This window comes from Schistosoma haematobium, chromosome 4 (assembly GCF_000699445.3).
Source record: "Schistosoma haematobium chromosome 4, whole genome shotgun sequence".
NCBI classification, from domain to species: domain Eukaryota; kingdom Metazoa; phylum Platyhelminthes; class Trematoda; order Strigeidida; family Schistosomatidae; genus Schistosoma; species Schistosoma haematobium.
The window spans coordinates 3553099-3571322 of record NC_067199.1 but is presented as its reverse complement, the minus strand read 5'-3'; positions in this window follow the sequence as shown (position 1 = coordinate 3571322).

Here is an 18224-nt window from a genome sequence, read left to right as displayed (position 1 = left end):
AAATAAAAGCCCTTACAAATAAAATTGATACTTGTTAAAGGAGCTGGTACTTCTCTAAATATGGTATCATGAAGGATAATGTATGTTTATTTAAAGTTAAAGAAATTAGGTTTCAGTCATCATGTCAACATCAACACTGACTATCAGGCATATCTGTCTAGCTGGTAAATTTAAAATAAAATAAAATGTATGTATGGGTTTGAATCTCTCGAGGTGAGATCGTGGATGCACACTACTGGGGAATGCAATACTAGAACGAAACGGCCATTCAGTGCTTCCAACTTTTTCATGGTGGTCTAACTTCAATTGACTTATGATTTCAACTATTAAAATGTATGTGTTAAATTCTACTGATAGCTACTAACTAACCTTAATAAACAGTTAATTTATTTTCTATGAAATGCATTTAGAGTTAACAATTAAACAATATGATGGTTATCAGTCTTGCTTAACGAATACTTAAATGAAACTCAATTCTTCATTTAATTAATTACGACTTCAAACATTCATCTTTCATAGCCCTAACTACTTTATCGATTAATTTTGTTCTGAGGACCTAAGTCAATACCAGTTTATGGGTTGTGGAGATTGTAAAGCTTTTGATTGAGATCATCAACCGATTGATGTTAGACCACCATTGAAAACCTGGAAGCACTGGACGGCCAACTCGTCCTATTGTGAGACACCTCAGCAGTGCGCATCCACGATCCCGCTCGCGAGATTCGAACCCAGGGCCTTCAGTCTCGAGCGCGAACGCTTGACCTACTGGACCAGTGGGCTAGCCAGCATCCAATGGTGTTAATGTCTAACCTCAAGCAGTCCACGAAGTTGCGCGACCATCGTCTAAGTAAATTAAAATAACTTCTTTAATCTACGGATAGACATTTCACCTAAATGAGTTCATCCAAATATAAAATTAAACAAGACTTTTTAAGATCAAATAATTACAGTTTGTATGGTCTCTTCTTCAAGAAGTCATATTGAGTAAAATTATAGCTAGGCGTATACAATCTAAGTCTAACATTAAAATTTTTGTTCCCTCTTATTTTAAAACTTTTTAATAGCACAGATCTTTAACAGCTGCAAGATCATTCAGTAGTTCCCACAGGAACTAAGTGAATCATACACAAACACATAGACAACACATTTCAGGAAGAAGGCAATAAGTACACTTCTGTACTGTAAAATGCTAGTGCATCAATATTAACACTTCTACCAACTCCTCAATTTGTATCAGAAGGGGTTTTGTGGAGATTGTAGTAATTTCAATAGTTGAGATCATGAGTCAAGTGAAGCTAGACCACCATGCAAAACCTGGAAGCATTCCATTGTCATCTTCAAAAACACAACTTTTTATTCTTTTGTCTAAAAGTGATAATAACATTTCCTAAACCTATGTATAAACTATAGGCAAAGATGGACAATGCCTATCAATGGAATCGAGGACGCACATTTCGTCCTATTTGCGACTCGTTGGCTGGATGTACCTGAATCTCAGAATTGATATTCACTCTGTGTTATGCCCCGATAAGAATAATGAATGGTAACTTTTTGGGATCCATTTATCAACCAGTAATATGCATATAGTTTTATCGTATAATAGTTAAATAAATAAAAGATTCACATTCATCTCCCTCTTATTATGAGCCTTATTTTAACCTATGAACTATTATTATACGATTTATCATTGTTGAATTATGCCCTGTCTATTAATTACTAATTCCCTCATTCACAGCCACATTCGGCTAATTCTTGTACAAATGTGGTTTCCTATTTTATGGTACGTTGTGGTCGGTTGGATTGGTATATAAATCCCGTATGTTTGAAATAAATGATTGATATTGCAGATGCTGAGATTGGTTTTATGAAGTTAAGTGGCTGGGCTAGATAGGAAGCAGGACCGATAAGTACTGTAGACTGGTCGTACGGGTTTAATGTGTCACTGATCCGATCGACAATTCACTACTCTCTAATTGGCGTTATCATTACTTTATACATTAACAGGGCACATAGGCTACAAGTTATAACGCTCTGGGACTCGAACCCATTACCGTTCACTTCAAATACCATCGCGTTATCCATTTAGCTAAATAGGACGAAACGCACGTCCTGGATTCCACCGCTAACCACTATTCATCATTACTTAGAATGTATGTGGATTAAGGCAATATCGAGGCAATTTGTACAGAATGCATATATGCCAACAGGAGACTGATCAATTTGGATTCCTAAACATCAATGGAAAGATTCAAGTAAACAACATCAAGTGAATCTATATATCAACATTTATAATTATTAGTAAAGTCATAGATTCCTTTTCACAAATGTAATTCAATTTTTCCACTTTTCAATACTAAAAGTTAATATTCTTATCTGATCACTTATTATAACATTCAACTAATAATAATCTTGACCTATATGTCATTTGTTTTTGTCTATTTATGCACCCTGCAGTGGAATTAATGCATAGGTCAGTTATCATTTTTATTTACTGACAAGTCTATTTGATTCATTCAACCTATCATTTATGATATTTCTGATGTTGCATCTCTCTTTCTCTATCTCTCTATCTCTCTTCACAACTCTGTGATTCATATACAAATGTACATTACGAATGTAAATGTAACGAGAAAATAAAAACAAACAAAGAAACATTATGACCTTACGTCATATGTCTGAACTAATGAATGTCTAATCAACGAGCCACAGTAACATATATATCGTATGTTACCATGGCTCGTTGATTAGACATTCATCAGTTGAGAGTTAGGAAAATAGGGGAAAAAAGGGAACAAATGGTATATTTCCATACTTATATAAATTTATGCTTCTGAATTATGATTTATCATAAAGTCACCATTCAGCAATGGTTCATTACTATTGAATGAACTAATGAAAAGATTAACAACATTATACTAAAAGCTTAATTCATTATTGACACTGTAATAATAAAGAAAAAAACATTATCAACGAACCTAATTAAAAATATATTGCATGTAACGATGTCTAATTAGATCATTAGTCAACTGTTTAGGACAAACAAACACTGTATAGTGTTATGTGAATTTCAGGGGTTCTCCTATTGACATAGGTTATGGATAGATCTCCCGGAGTTATAATGATCTGTCGAGGTGATCAGTTTGGAAGTGATGCAATGTTTAATGTATGGTGTGATATGAATATCACAAATTAACGAAAGTAGAAGAGATAAACCACTGGGTTTCAACATAATCGATTGGAAATATCAAGCTAGCTATCAGTACCAATAAAGAAAAATAATATTAGTATAAACTGAAGTCTCCGACCACTTATTTCTGACATTCACAACATTTTAACCTGTTAACACCTATCTATTTATTTATTTAAACACATAAACATTGATACAAGAGGGCACCAGATAGATATGCGCCACACAAATTATTTGGTTTGTATGATGGCAAGTGGTTTGCTTAGGGGGCCACAACTGGAGCCTTCCATCTACAAGGCAGAGGAGCAACGTCACAAGATACAGTCCAATGGTAGCCGATCATCAACAAGTGGTTCATACGCCATTTGTTCCCTCAGGATACAGGAGTCCATATGCACCATTGGTTTGGAATCAGGGTTTTCCAACTCTCCTAGGTGAATCCTCCATATCCACCAACCCGGTTAAAGCGCCAGACATTCGCTTTTCGTCCTCTTAATTTCATACACAACACCCGTGTTGGGAGAATGCAGTGAGTACAACTTCCCTGTCAGTGGTTGTATGTGATATGATGAAAGGAGAAGTTAATTTCTGATTGATTTACTCATTATGAGTTTTGTTCAAGATTATTTCCATTTTGATTCAATGTAATGATTACTCAATGTAGTATTTGTTTTCCTTTCTTGTATTCCATTGACATGAAATATGCTTAGTATGTGATTTGTTATAACTATGAGTATTTTTCATACATGTGATTTGACCCTAATTATTAATCAAAATGGGTGCACAATCAATATATAAATGAGTTTATTTTCTAATAGGGTCGTCGTCTTGTTTTGAGGTTAATAAATCATCACTTATACCAGTCTTTGTGTTCTTACTTTCGTGTCGTAGGAATTGCGAAGGTCACTCGTTCCGAGTATGAGTAATAAGCGTTTTCTACATAACAATCACCGACGACCAGATACAAAAAGTAGCATTAAAAGAGCCAAGACGATAAGCATTCAAACGACAAATTATAACACTATGCACGTGACCACTTGAGAGCATTTGGAGAGAGATAGCTGATTCTTCCCACTCTCGGCCGTACCATGGCATTTGTGGGCAATTAACACTTATAAGTATAATGTAACCAAGATGGAGGGAAATGTTCAAATTATTTATGGTCATAAAAATCTGAGAAATTTTATAATAATAATAATTTCGATAATGATATTAGAAGACGAAGATTATCAGAACTATGTGATATATTAGCGCAATACATTTCGAACAATCTGATCACACATAAGATACTTGTTAAGAGCATTTATATATAAAAAATAAAAGGTCAACTAGACAGGAAACGGGGTAAGAGGAGATAAGGATAATGATAAGAGTAATAATAATAATAATAATAATGTGAACACAATTCGTAACCTAATCACTCTGGATAATAAGTCAATATTACCAGGGTAGGTTTAAGGTAAGAACAAACTGTTTTTGAACACATAAAGGGGGTTTGAATTTTCGTATGGCTAAACCTTAGTATATGCCCTTTTACACTTTTATACAGCACTACAAAAGCTGAATTCAGATCAATCTTGTGACCTGTTTAAATTATATGTTTAGCAATAGAGGATGATGGATGTTTATCCCCTGCTCTTATTGGGTCACGTGATTGTATTTGTTTCTGAAGCCATTTGGGTACATGTTCACTCACCCTAATGTTGAGATCACGATTACTCCTCCCTATGTATGTGTGACCACACACACATTTAAATTGGTAAACACAGTGGGATGTGACGCAATCGTTTCCATGTACTTTAGGTTTTGAATGAAGCATGCACCTTGTTCTATCTTTGATGATGACCTTTGCTGTGCAATAGGTTTTATTGATGACTGATTTAAGTCGTTGTTTCAATAAAAGGCTATTTGAATCACCTCTGAATGGTAAGGTGATGTAGACAGGCTTTTTCTCTACCGAGGCTACAGTAGGTCTCGCTGTACCATGGACTTTCCATCTATTTATGAATTTCAGAGGATAGTCATTTTCTATTAACGTTTTATTTAACAACTTAACATCATCATCATCAACATCATCTCATAATAAAATTTGAAAGCCATACAGTAAATTCTTCATTTGCAAAATATAAATCAATTGTCCCAGACATGACTGTTCCTTCATTTCTTCAGCAATCATTCTTTGTTCTTGTTCCCGGTTATTTGATCTTCTTAACCTTCTGCCACCAAGTATTTCACTTTGGATTGATGATACATACTACTTATATGTCGACATCAGTATAATAATAATAAAAAATTATTCAATATCTACATGATTCATCACTCATCAGTTGAAGTAAAGGACTTTCATTTAATATTGCCTAAAAAAGGTAGCGAAATGAAGATTTGGTGATTATTCATTTTTCTTCAATAGATAACTGTCCATACTATTCATATAAATATAATGAACCATAGTAAAATTATTATGCCTTGGTGACAAATGTCCTTTCGTTGCATCTTAAACATTTTCTTTTTAACTCTTTCTTGCATTTATTACATCATTCAGTTTTATTTCAACTATCCTCCAAATTAATAATCTGTGTCGGGTAGAAACAAGTGTCTACCTCAGTATAGGGGAAGATGGTCGCGCAAATACGTGGATTCGTTAGGGTTGGACATTAACACCATTGGATGCCGGCCAGCCCACTGGTCCAGTAGGTTAAGCGTTGGCGTGCGAGACTGAAGGCCCTGGGTTCGAATCTCACGAGCGGGATCGTGCATGCGAACTGCTGAGGGGTCCCACAATAGGACAAGTTGGTCGTCAAGTGCTTCCAGGTTTTCAATGGTGGTCTAACACAAATCGGTTCATGATTTCATTCAAAAGCTTAACAATCTCCACAACCACTAAACTGATAATCTTATTTTAACTGAGCTTTACTCATTTTATTCCTATCAGCATTTACTCATTATGTAATCACTTGTTTCTGGCCGTTTGAACTGTTGTCACAATCAGTGTTGTAGAATGATCTTTTACATAAGGTATGTATATTTACAATATTCAATCTATTAAATTTATTTACACCCTTGCTATACTATACGAATATGTCTTCGATATAACTTCCGACAAAACCCTCTCATGTAAGTAATTTAAACCTATTATGTAATTATGATTTTTTAAATATCACAGGTTGTAAGCAGCTGATGAAAACCTACGAAATAGAAGTGAATTCATGCTATTCTACTAGAATCTTTGTTCTTGATCTTTTCAAGATTATTGTAGTTAAAATGTGTTCTAACATGTAGCCTATGTGCCCTGTTAATGTATAAAGTAATGATAACGCCAATTAGAGAGTAGTGAATTGTCGATCGGATCAGTGACACATTAAACCCGTACGACCAGTCTACAGTACTTATCAGTCCTGCTTCCTATCTAGCCCAGCCACTTAACTTCATAAAACCAATCTCAGCCTTTGCAATATCAATCATTTATTTCAAACATACTCGCTTTATATGTCAACCAGACAGACCACACCGTACGAATAAAATAGGAAACCACATTTGTACGAGAATTAGCCGAATGTGGCTGTGAATGAGGGAATTAGTAATTAATAGACAGGGCATAATTCAACGATGGTAAATCGTATAATAATAGTTCATAGGTTAAAATAAGGCTCATAATAAGAGGGAGATGAATATGAATATTTTAGTTATTTAACTATTATACGATAAAACTATATGCATATTACTGATTGATAAATGGATCCCAAAAGTTACCATTCATTATTCTTATCGGGGCATAACACAGAGTGAACATCAGTTCTGAGATTCAGGTACATCCAGCCAACGAGTCGCAAATAGGACGAAATGTGCGTCCTCGATTCCATTGATAGGCATTGTCCATCTTTGCCTATAGTTTATACATAGGTTTAGGAAATGTTATTATCACTTTTAGACAAAAGAATAAAAAGTTGTGTTTTTGAAGATGACAATGGAATGCTTCCAGGTTTTGCATGGTGGTCTAGCTTCACTTGACTCATGATCTCAACTATTGAAATTACTACAATCTCCACAAAACCCCTTCTGATACAAATTGAGGAGTTGGTAGAAGTGTTAATATTGATGCACTAGCATTTTACAGTACAGAAGTGTACTTATTGCCTTCTTCCTGAAGTGTGTTGTCTATGTGTTTGTGTATGATTCACTTAGTTCCAGTGGGAACTACTGAATGATCTTGCAGCTGTTAAAGATCTGTGCTATTAAAAAGTTTTAAAATAAGAGGGAACAAAAATTTTAATGTTAGACTTAGATTGTATACGCCTAGCTATAATTTTACTCAATATGACTTCTTGAAGAAGAGACCATACAAACTGTATTTATTTAATCTTAAAAAGTCTTGTTCAATTTTATATTTGGATGAACTCATTTAGGTGAAATGTCTATCGGTAGATTAAAGAAGTTATTTTAATTTACTTAGACGATGGTCGCGCAACTTTGTGGACTGCTTGAGGTTAGACATTAACACCATTGGATGCCGGCTAGCCCACTGGTCCAGTAGGTCAAGCGTTCGCGCTCGAGACTGAAGGCCCTGGGTTCGAATCTCGCGAGCGGGATCGTGCATGCGCACTGCTGAGGTGTCTCACAATAGGATGAGTTGGCCGTCCAGTGCTTCCAGGTTTTCAATGGTGGTCTAACATCAATCGGTTGATGATCTCAATCAAAAGCTTTACAATCTCCACAACCCATAAACTGGTATTGACTTAGGTCCTCAGAACAAAATTAATCGATAAAGTAGTTAGGGCTATGAAAGATGAATGTTTGAAGTCGTAATTAATTAAATGAAGAATTGAGTTTCATTTAAGTATTCGTTAAGCAAGGGCATAATTCAACAATGATAAATCGTATAATAATAGTTCATAGGTTAAAATAAGGCTCATAATAAGAGGGAGATGAATGAATATTTTAGTTATTTAACAATTATACGATAAAACTATGTGCATATTACTGGTTGATAAATGGATCCCAAAAAGTTACCGTTCATTATGCTTATCGAGACATAACAAAATGTAAGCTTATAAACTGGCACAACAACAGAACATGTGATCATGTTTATTAACTTCAACATTAACTAGAAGGTCTTGGTTCATACATTTTATGATAGAGGTATTTCATCAGAAAGTCTTGTATAATTCCTTTTGAAATTTCTCCAGTTGTAATAACTGTTAAGATTTTGGCTCAAAATAATTTTTCTAAATGTCGATGAAATGTAAAGTAACAAAATGTCAAACTGTGGTGCACGGGTACACTAGTAGGTACAACCGAATGTAGTACAACACAAAATACAAAATCTCATAATAAAATTTGAAAACCATACAGTAAATTCTTCATTTGCAAAGTACAAATCGATTATCTCAGATATGACTGTTCCTTCATTTCTTCAGCAGTCATTCTTTGTTCTCGTTCCCTGTTATTTGATCTTCTTAACCTTCTGCCACCAAGTATTTCACTTTCGATTGATGATACATACTACTTATATGTTGGCATCAGTAGCACACATGGCAAACTGAATTTTTTTACTTTGCTAGATGGTAATAACTACACGTCACTTTGCGTAATCTATCCAGTAATTGTTTCTGATTGGTCGTTTGTTCGTGTGATATGTAATGAATGGTCACCAAGTACTAATTAATGTTATCCTGTTATATATAACAATAGCCAAGTTACTTGATGCATCGTATTCAACTGTGGTGTATGCTACTGATATCGACAGATATTAGTTGTATGTATCATCAATCGAAAGTGAAATGTCTGGAGATAGAAGGTTAAGAAGTTCGAAGAGAAGAGAATAAGATCAGAGCAAGATTGGTGCGGAAACGAAGGAACAGTCATGTCTGAGACGACTGATTGGCATTTTGCAAATGAAGTATCTACTGTATGGTTCTCAGATTTTACTAAGAGATTTTTTAATTTTGTGTTCAAATACATTTGGTTGTCTCCAGCTGTGTTCTCTTAGGATTTATACAATCTTACGATACTCGGTCAGTCAACTATGATACTGATATACATAAGTTCACATTTTTGAGAAACAATCAATCCTCTTGACTTTGCAAATATGCTTATGTACGTGAAAACATTCCCAATACAGGAGAATCGGAAAACATGGATTTACGAATACCTTTTAAATGATGCCTCAAAATAAAACCGAAAACGACCGTGATGGCTAGCGGTGACAGCAAAGTTGAACGTAGATGAGAATATAAGAAAGTGAGAATTTTAAACTAATTACCGAGTGAAGAGTGTCATACAGCCTATCAGGGTATAATAACGATGAACAACTGATTGCCTTTAACTAACAAGGTCAGGATTAATATTGAATGACTACAAAGCTATTCATTTCGGGGAGTTGCTTATCACTCGATATATTTGTTAAAAGGTTCTACGCTTTGGTTAATAAATTTCAACCACCCAAGTAAGGACAGAGAAACCTAAATGTATAAGACTCAGAATGATAACTGGTTGACGACGATATAATAAGTGTAGTCTACTAGCCAAGCAGAAGTCATTAGGAAGTCAACTGATTCTCTCTCACAAAATAATAAGAATAAAGCTTCGAAAACGTGCGAAATAATTAAAACAGTGTCTGACACATTAATTTGCTGTAACTATTCAGCCTGTTAGGTTACCCTGAAATAATCATATTGTTTGTGTCCACCACATTGTGTTAGTGTGTGTCGGAGCTGCATCTGATGATCCAGTACGTTGTTAATCAGATTTTAAATCTCACTCTATCGAAATACAGAAATATCAAAGAGCCATATAATACCATTATGTACAGCGTCCTTATGTACGACTGCTACTCAACTACCAATTAAAAGAGCATATCGCCGACAAAAATCTGTAGTGTCAGTCATTATTTTAAGCCCATATACCTTATTCTAGTTTTTGGACAAACCATTTTATTCATTCTACTGGAGTCATATTTTGACCTTGTCAATTATTCGCTTGTCAGTCTTGACTGTTTTTATATGAGCGTATATATGTGTGCCCTTCTTATCCCATTAATCACATGTCTGTAGCTTTATATTGTCTGACTATAAATATTGAGTAACGCTTGACTAAAGTGGAGTTGGCTTCCCAGCCATCTTCCCTGCGTGTGATTTTGCTTTGCTCTGTTTCATTCGCTTCATATACGAAATATATGTATTCACAAGTCAATTCTCGTTATTCGACTTATTTAATTCCGTTATTGGATAACGCGATTTAAGTCGACGATGATATACGAGAATAAGCGATAACAATCACCCATACGATCTAATTGGAGTCAGATCTATGGTCCACTGAAAATGGTGAGCCCTTCAACGAACATCTTCCGATCTAAACGAGGACAAAATCAAAATGACGGGTCTCAAAAATGATAAGCCCAACGACGACGAACAAATTCAGCGAAGCCAGCGCAATATCCAATCCGACGCAATCAGCAAAGCCTGTGCAGCACGACATAGACATGCACAAATCTTATTATCTTATTGTTACTTTGTACTCATGTCAACCATTCTCATTGGTCCATTCGTCGGTTTGTTCAATTACGATTCAAATTATCATTGTATGCTTATTATTACATTATTGCCAATATCATGACAGAATGTGGAATTATTAATCTTGTTCGTACTGTCATTAAATTATGACATTTTCGCAATCATATTACTCACCGAACAAATTATCATTTTATGAAAATTCCACTCCACTTTGTGAGAACTCATTGGGATATTTTTACTATTCAAAAACGTGAAATTTTCCTGCTTTAGGTGAGTTCGTTCCAATTTTTTCATGTCATTTTGATCTAATATTGCATTCATTCACTTAGTCGAGGTCAGCAATTTATGTTATCACAACATACATTTTTCATTTTGAAATCCCCTCCTATTATGTCTGTGGATGCATCTAACTAGCTGATTAGTAACCATTACGTTCATTTTATCTATTCTTCCACGTGCATAACTACATGCTGCATCACTTATCACTCAAAAACGCTATTCGAGTACTGCAACTACTATTCTATACCCATCGCACTGTATATCAGAACATAGTTTAGAGCTAGTCTCTCAGAGATACACTCTTGTTCGTCACATCCAAGTCAGTCTCATAAGTCGCCATCGCTAATCATATGTATTAGTATTTCTGTCATGCCTTGGTACGGTTTTGTAACAAACGAGGTCGACCGCATCTTCCTCAAACCAAACAAACCACTCTAGGCTTCATGACCAAAAAGGAATTCGACTCTACGTACCCCGTCTACTCAGTCACTATTCTGTTCCTCTGGTCATTCTTCTACTAATACATATTTAACGATAACTCGGTGCATCTGTCATAACGCAGACGACAACGTTCACTGACTTCATATTTTATGATTATTATCAATTGCAGTACAGCAACGAATATCACCCGTCGATGCAGTTATTATTTCACGACTTAATTATTATCATTCTACGAACGGGAGTTACGCATTTGAATTCGAATTCACTCATCGCTAGTCGATGCTATTTATTCTACTGCGGCTCAACAGAACATATATTTAACATATTTCACTATTTCGTCAGCATCACAGACCAATTTCTGTCATATTCTACTGTACTCATTTTGACGATTTATTTCCCTGTCATACCCACAAACAATTTATTGCTATTTTCACGATAATTTGAATCACTCATACCGTGTTATTTTATCGTTCAGACAGTCATAGAATTAATACATGTTAATTTTTTGTACGCTCTAAATGGAGTCAGATCAACGGGTGCAAACCAAATGTACAGCACACACTAACTTCATCGCAATTTTACATAAGCCATTTTTTCGAACGATTGTAACTACCCTATTCAGTCTACCATTTTTTTGTGTGCAAACACAGACTTTTTTCCATATATCTTTGTTTGCAGGGGGGAACTATTATAGCGACTCACGTGCAAATGAGTTTATTCTCATTTAACTCAGTTAAGCCCTTTTTGTTAACTTATTTAGCGGACAAAGACATCCGCACTATAACAATTTATTGTACCCTTATTATTTTGTGCTTGTATGAAATACGTATGCTTGAATATTGCTTACGGCCTACGCATTTATTCACTCTGCTAGTCTTACTACTAACCCCTTATTTGATTCGATTACTCATTCATTTCACATGGTATATATATGTCTATGTTATTCATATTCAACACTCACTCACACACTCTCGTCTCGCTCTTGCTATCGCTCTCGCTCGCTTGCTTGCCTTTCGGCACAACTCTTCTATGCTTGTTTAACACATCTGTACATTTGGATATATGTGTGTGGTCTCGCAATAAACGTAATCAACACTTCGTATTTGCCTTCTGATTAATATACCATTGGGACGTTATATAGAACGGTTATCAACACGAGCTGTATACGAAGTTTAGGGATTATATCGAATACCGACCACCACAAATCCCAGCACTTCGAATTCGTACTAGTTAAAACTCAGATGCTACATAGAGAGGGATAATTTCCCTTACTAAATACAGGTTGAACTTTATTGAATGTTTATCGCTGATTCTATAGCGAACTGACTGTATCATAAAACTTTAGCAAACGAAATGATTTGTTTCCAGGTGTCACTAAATGTCAAGCTATTTTCTCCCTAAATACAAATGTTAATGCCTACATCTTAGAGCTATGCATCTCAGTGTTCTTCATGAACTTTAATCTTTTCAAGCCACAAACACACTATTTCCACTTAACACATTATTTTCAGAACTAAAAGAATGAACCGAATATCTCATCTATAAGATGATTTCTAGTAATCTTAGTCATTGAACTGAGATTGTAACAGTAAATGACGGATGAATATTTCTACTCATGTTAAAGTTCAGTGTGGCTTAGTAAATCGTTTTCATAAAAAGCATCATTATCATTTTTTTCAAAGTTACGTTCGTTGCCGATTCATACACAACCGCGAACTGAGCATCGACGAAGACACATGTCAATCAAAAAGATACAGAAATATAGAATGGAATAGTAAGCTAATTTTTCTATTGTAGAGAGAATGATATTGGTAATCAGTACGAAATTGTTGAGTCGGCTTTCCGAGAACTGCAACGGTGCCTCCAGAGGCCCTAAAGGAGCCGAAGAGTCCTAGCCAATCAGAGCATGATGAAGCATTTTAGAATATCAACGTGGCGTACCACTATTGGTCAGTAGCATAATATGTCTTTAGCGGATTGGCCAAAATATAATGTTGATTTAACAAATGTTAACATCTATAAATACCCGTGTTTTTCTGTACAAAAATGAACCTTTGGAGTAAAGTGTTTTTGCCAATTTTGCGCCTTTTCTCTCGAGTTCAGGTCGCTGTGTAGTTCTAGCTTGTGGGTTGCCAGAATAGCTTAGGAACCGAACAAAGCGTTCAAATTAACAAGACTTATCATAAATAATTTCGTACACCTAAATTTCTTGACTAAGACGTTAGTAACTGGTGCGAGTACTATTCATAACTGAATAAAATTTTATTTAAATGAAGACTGATTATTAATTAAGTAAACAAATGGACCATTGTCAATACATGTTGATCTGATCAGACGTTAGCAACTGTTAGGGATGCAGAGAAATATACCAATAATTATCATGTTGTTTAATGATGTCCTCGGAGTTTAAATGGACACTTCCTATTGGTAGATATTTGTTCACTTGTTAAGTATTGTACAAAATGTTGTTTTCTATTTTATGGTACGATGTGGTATGCTTGACTGGTATATAAACAGAACATATTTGAAATATAACGATTCATATCTCAGAGGTTGTGACTTGTGTTCTGGACTCAACTGGCTGGGCTAGACAGGGAGGCGGGACTAATTGGAACTCTAGGTCGTTCGTACTTGTTTTACGTGTCACTGGTTCGATCTATAATACGCTGCTCGCTAATCTTTCAGTCAAGGACGCAACAATTGGCACGGGGTAAGAATCGACCCAAGTTTAAAGTCACAACAGCAACAATCTCTATGCTTGTATATCAAATAAACATATATCTAACAAATGAATGACTTTGGAAGTACAGATAGGATGGTCGATTTGAAATTCACAAACTAAATTAATAATCCTCTAATAGACATTAAGAAAACGAAATTCAGCGAACAGATCACATTCAACCAGTATATTATCAAGCTGTACAACCATATTTATGCGTATGAAATTATAAGTACCAATTCAGTGATAAATTATGAACAATGAATAAGCATGGATAATGTGGTAGAAAGACTAGGATACTGGGTGATGTTGTGTAAATGATAATAATAACAATAATCAAAGTGAGTGTAACATCTATATGATATGTTGTGGTGTTTGAATAGACTAATGATTCCTTTGTACTTGTTGAATGCTTGATTTCGAATTCCAAACACAGTACATTCGTTCGTGCTTATCTAGTAGTTCTTGATCCGATCACGTTATTTCTGGGATTCTATAATATTCGGAAGTATTTGAATTATAGTATGACCTAGGAATCCCAGAAATAACGTAATCGGATCTAGAACTACTAGATAATCACAAACGAATGTACTGTGTTTGGAATTCGAAATCAAGCATTCAAAAAGTACAAAGGTATCATTAGTCTATTCAAACACTACAGATTCTTAGTTCTTACTATAATTCAAATACTCCTAATCATCATATATGTGTAAATAAAATTGGTGTAAAATTAGTAAGTCAATTATGGATAATAAAAGTGCTTCTAGGCATTGAATGGACCATGTGAAATAAAGTAATACCAGTAGTAATTGAATAAACTCACAGGTACGAGAGAGAGAGAGAGATAAATAAAGCGAGAATAACAATTATGAATTTAACATCGATTAAATGAAATTAATATCTATTTGGTGATTTCTTGTGCCTATGTTTGTGTATTTAAATAAAATGAAGCTTTCTCTACCTGAATTGTTTGGTGTATATGGGACAGGAGAGTTAGGTCATCTGACAAGTCCAAATCGTCTAGTTGCGACCAACGTGTCCACTGCATTTCGTGCTTCCCCTGAGATATGGGGTTCCTTATAATCCGACCATCAACCAGGAGAAAGAGGAAAGGCGAAAGTGAGCAGTCTTGCTCTATACCGGTTTTCACTTGGAACCCATCTATGAGCTGTGCAAATTGAAGATTAGTTCAATTTAGGCTTATTGCAACTCATATTTTTACACTTATCGTTATATATCTCTTGGATCAGTTGTATAATTGAGAATTTCTTGGACTTATGGTGCAAACCCATTAGGGAAATACCATGGGTTGTGAGTTTATGAGATGGTTTTTGACTGTTAAAGTAAATAAGAAGCATGTCAATCGATTTATGATTTCTGGTGGTACGACGTGGCAGAGTGATGGCTGCTCATGAGATTGGATTATTGACTTATGTCCCCAATTGGATTGATTTCAGAAGACAAGACAGCTGTTCCGTAGAATAGACTTTTCCTAGTAAAATGACTTGCTTATATGAAAGAAATTTTCACAGAAAGATAATTAAATCTGATTGGTTTTGAAGAAGGTCAAATTCGATTACTCCAATACATTATAACTTTCCTCTTTATATCAGAAAGCTTTACACTACCGGATTTCTGTATCCAACCTACTTGGTGTGTTTACACATTACAATCTGGTGTAGGCGTATTGTCATCACGGTTACTAAAATATCAACAAGAGGGGATATAGCATGTTTGAATCATTCCACATCATATTGGTCAATCCATTTCATTTACTAAGTTTAACTACTTGCAAATACTAGATAGTAGTGTATGTCATTTGAAATTATACGGTTACAGCATTTTGAAAAACAGTTTGTCAAACTTTCTTTATTTCTACAAAATGAAAACATCTGTTATTGTAGCGTCGAGCAATGCGACCTGGAATTCTAGGTCTAAACTGGATTTTCTAGTGACCAGGGATGAATTTTTTCGAAGAGATACAGCAAAAGTAGAATCTAGATTGAAGATCATCGACTGGTTTGAGCTTAGTATCTTAAATATGAATTCGTATGTTTAGGAATCTGAGCACTTATCTTTACAAAATTCAGAATGTTGCTGTTACAGATTAAGCTCATTTATATTCAAATTGCTTTTTTACAAACAAATGAAGTTACCCGCAATGTTTTCCCAATTTCAGGTGGCTAACATGGGTAGAAGATACTCCGTTAGCTCTACTGACTTTTCAATGTCATATATTACTGGATAGTATCCGTTTATTCTAAAATACCGAAAACAATCGGACTTGACATTAAGTATGATCAAGTTGTATACTGAGTCTAATAAGCTGTAAAATATGAGTAACTTCCTTATTTAAAAACCCAAGCCTAAATATTCCTTACGTTAACTAAACTTAAGAAAAACTGAGAGGTCAGAAGATAAACTGATATTAAGAGATGAACTGTTTGATGTGTTTTCATCTCATGGTGCTGATGCGATACGGCAGTTCAGGTTAACGCACATTTGCATAAGACTCTATGTTGATAATATCTCTATCCGTCTGTCTCTTAACACTTCTGAAAAACTCATACTCTCGCTTGATTTTAGTTCTTTGTTCACTAGTATACTATTAACTAGAACTATTTGTTATGTATACAACTACATTGATTAAATCAACATAGATGGGTCGCTGACTAACCACTTGGAGGAAATAGTGTTATGCTATACTTTTAATGACCAGTTCAGTTTCGACAACAAATTGTGTAGACAAGGGAGTTGATGTATGGTGCTGAGCTCCATTCAGTTGATTGTTCAACAATAACCCGTTGTGTCACTATTTGGTCGGAAATGGTCGGTCTTTACGAAATTTAGCTTGTTGATCTCGAAGTCGTGCGTCTACTGACTCTTTCATCCGGTTCAACAACACCTAGTTAAGAACCTTGCTTGACAGTGATAGTAGTGTGATGTCTCTGTAGTTCTCACACTTACTGAGATCTTTATTTGGTACCTAGTTGATGTATCCTCACCTCTAGTCTGTTATCCCTTATTCTTGCTTCCAAACCTTCGTGAAAGGAGCGTGGAATATATTTATAGTTACCTCTATGTCCGAATTCAGTGCTTCAGCTGGTATGCCGTTTGATACTTCCGTTGTTCTACTCCTGCTTTGTCAGATGGTCGTGCTAATTTTCTCAACTGTTGGTCCATTGAAGAGCTCTTTAAAATGTTCTACCCACCGATTTCGTTGCTCTTGAGTCTGAGTTATCGGTTTGTCATTCACATTATTGACAGGTTTCTCTGGTTCGTTACGTTTCTCTCCACACTTCTTCGTTGTCCCACTCCCTCTGCTAGGTCTTCCACGTATTTCCGCTTATCAGCTCTGATGCTCCTCTTCACTCGCCTTTTTGCTTCTGCGTGATCGACCTGCCCTTGACTTTCTAAACTAGTGTCCGGCTGTTGTTGTTTGCTATCTGGCTATTCAGTTGTCAAATCGTTCTCACGGTATCGATAGAGACCACTTCTTCATGATAGAGCTTCTTGTGATCCGACAATTCCTGAGATTTTGGAGTTAATACTTCTTCAATCCGTTTCATTTGTTCTCCATAGTAGTTTCCTCTTCACTGGATAGACCGTGTAAGGTGTAGAACCTATTATTAAGAGCTATCTTGAATTGTTTGGGTTCGCCAATTACATGCAGTAAGTCTGGGAGGGTTGCGGATGGTGTTTAAAATCAGTTCAGATTGGTAATAAATTGTTCACTTGATTTTAACCAAGCAAGTAATCAAGTACTAAAATTAATTACAAATCTTAGTACTGATTCGTGGTCAGTTGAAAGAAACCCATGAATATATCAACGGGATTGCATAGTTTATCATTTCGTTTGAAAATGTTCACTTGCATATGAACATAATTTAGAAGACAGAAATGTGGATAAAACACTATGTACATATTCAACTCATTTCTTTGTAGAATACGCTTGAATAGCTCTTTTTGAATTGAGATAAACACGTTTATAATAACACGTTTACAAAGGAATCAGTTTTTTTATGGTTTAAGTTGATGATTGTAGTTTCCTAATGAGTCATAAATGGGATGGTTAATTTCCAGACTGATT